We start from the raw sequence: 2,774 nt of genomic DNA, 5'->3' as shown, positions 1-2,774 counted from the left end.
TATTTATTATATGTAAGTACACTGTAGTGTGTTACCGATGGTTGTGAGCCACCATGTGGTTGCTGGGATTTGAACTCAGGACCTTTGGAAGAGCAGTCGGCACTCTTAACCACTGAGCCAGCTCACCAGCCCCTCAAGATTCTTAAAATGTTAATTCCTCTGACTCACTGTATGGACTTAATGAAGTACTGATCAAATCCCAGTAAATTAGTCTGTGGAATTAACGAACTAATTCTGAAGTTTACGTAGAAAATCGAAAGGCCCAGGAGAGCCATCACAATACAGCAGACAAGACGGTCATAAAGAGAGTGCCTGCAAAGCAGTGGGAACATTGTCATACAGCCCATAAAGGCCTACAGATGCTACCAACTGCTGCTGGATGAAGAAGCAAGGACAGGTTCCTCAACAAACTGGCTAAAACAGCTGGCAGGGTCATAGATCTGAGATGCATACACAGCACCGTTTACCTTCCAAAAGAAAGAACAGGATTAGAAATATTAGATTAATCCCACAGATTAGAAATATTTCCCCTTTGAAATAAGTCTAAAGAGAATGCTGGGGAAAGCCACAGACTGGAAGAAAATATTTCTAAAATCCAGATCTGATGACAGACTGTAGCTGATATACACTAACAGCAAACTCAACAGTAATCAAATGACCAGAGGGTCCCCATTCTCCCGTAGGCTCACACAGCTTTCTGTGGGGAGGACTGTTCTCCACATACCCAGGAAGTGCAGACACCACCTAGATATCCTTTCACTCAACTCTGACATTTTACAGCCGGAGATAGTAAGTACCAGGCCCACACAATTAGGGCCCAGTCCCTCATGTCTGCCCTTACTTAAGATGTAAGCAAAAGCCGTAGGTGTTTTCCTTGTGTTTCTGATTGACGGACCATAAGTCAGAAGTTCCTAAGACTCCACTCTTTAGATCCAGTTCATTTGCTAGGAGGGCTCACAGAACTCAAGGAAACTGATTACAATCAGAGACCTTTTAAAGGATACAGATGAGCAGCCAGATAGAAGGATACACAGGGCAGGGTATGGGTGAGGGGTGGAAGCTTCTATGCCCTCACTAAACACACCTCCTTACAGAAAGCTACATGAGTTTAGCAACCTGGATGCTCTCCAAACCCTGGCCTTTTGGATTTTGATGGAAGCTTCCTTGAACAGACAGGACCAATCTTGTGGTTCCTTCTTCTCTGTCTTGTGTCAAATTGACAAAACACCCATCAGCACCGGTGTACTTTAAAGTCACATTGTGAACTTGCTGAAAAGGGCTGAACCCCACAGCCTAGCAGCTCCCCCAACACTCAAGTCACTCAGGAGAGTCCATTGGTTTAGGGTTCTGTTCCAGGAAACAGGGACAGAAACCAAATAAACATTCTTACTGTATCACAGTATCGAGCACAACACAATTCAGAAATCGGCAAAATAGCTGGGACAAATGTACAATGAATATACTCAGATGGCAAATCACCATTTGGAAGGTAGCACAAAAGCCTGACCTCAATGACACACTACCTCCAAGAAGGCCACACCTCCTAATCCTCTCCAAACAGTTCCACTACCCGGGGAACAAACGTTCAACTACATCAGCCTCTGGGAGCCGCTCTCATCCAAACCACCACAGCATCATCTAAGGGGATTTCAAACAAATTGAAAACAAGATACTACAGCCGCATACTGGTTAGAATTGTTGAACGTTCTTTAACCAGCAATGACAATGAGTCAGCAGAGTAACACATTCTCGTTCACAGATAAGACGGTGCAGCTACCGTGACGTCTTCTCATAAAGCTAAGCACAGTCTTCTGAGAAAATTCAACAGTCACATTCCTCAGTAATTATGTCTACACACAAACGCATGTGAAGGCTTCTGCACAGTCAACAAAAACTGGATGCAGCTAAAATATCCTTCAATAGCAAACTGTATAAACCAACTGTGGTATAGCTACACAATGGGATATTACTTGGCAATACAAAGAACTGAGCTATTAAGTCATGAGAGACATGAAGGAATTGCATATGTCTACTGTTAAAGAACCCAATCTAAAAAGACTACACACCGTATGGTTCAAATTCTTTGACACTCTAAATGAGATGGATCAGCAATAAAAGTATATGTTACGTAGGCCTGACAACCTGACTTTCATCCCTGGAGCCCAGGGTGGAAGAAAATCAACTCATGAAAATGGTCCTCTGACCGCCACACATAAACTGCAGTATGTTCATGCTGACATTCATACATACACACACACACACACTAAAGTAAATGTAAAAACTAAATTGTCTGTTGGGTAGAGGGTACCTGGGAAGAATGCAGACCAAGAAAAGCACCAATTGTATACAAAAGGGCTATGAAGAAAGAAAAGGGTGCTGACCTAAGCAATTCTAGGAATAAATGGAGCCCATGAGGCTGGAGGGAATCTAAGCACTGTCTTCTAGTGGGTGGACATCTTCCCAATGGGTGTGGGCTAATAATTCATATGCTTGCTAGGACTGAACAATTAAGTGCCTGTGTGGTAAACAGCAGGAGCTTCCTTACAGTTGGGCTGGTGCTTTACTGCCAAGCCTCAGGAAGAAGTTAGACTGCTCCCTGAGTGATGTGTTAGACCTGGAAGCATCCTAAGGACTCATGTGTAGCTTGAGAAATAGCTACAGATGGTTCTATATAGCAACTTTGATAGGTGTGTGTTTGTGTTCCCATCTATATTTCTTGGCTCTGTCAAGTGAGTTATGCTCCCTTCCTTGAAAGCGGAGTAATTCACATGCAT

Source organism: Mus caroli, chromosome 14 (genome assembly GCF_900094665.2).
Source record: "Mus caroli chromosome 14, CAROLI_EIJ_v1.1, whole genome shotgun sequence".
Taxonomy (NCBI): Eukaryota; Metazoa; Chordata; class Mammalia; order Rodentia; family Muridae; genus Mus; species Mus caroli.
This window is presented reverse-complemented; position numbering follows the sequence as displayed.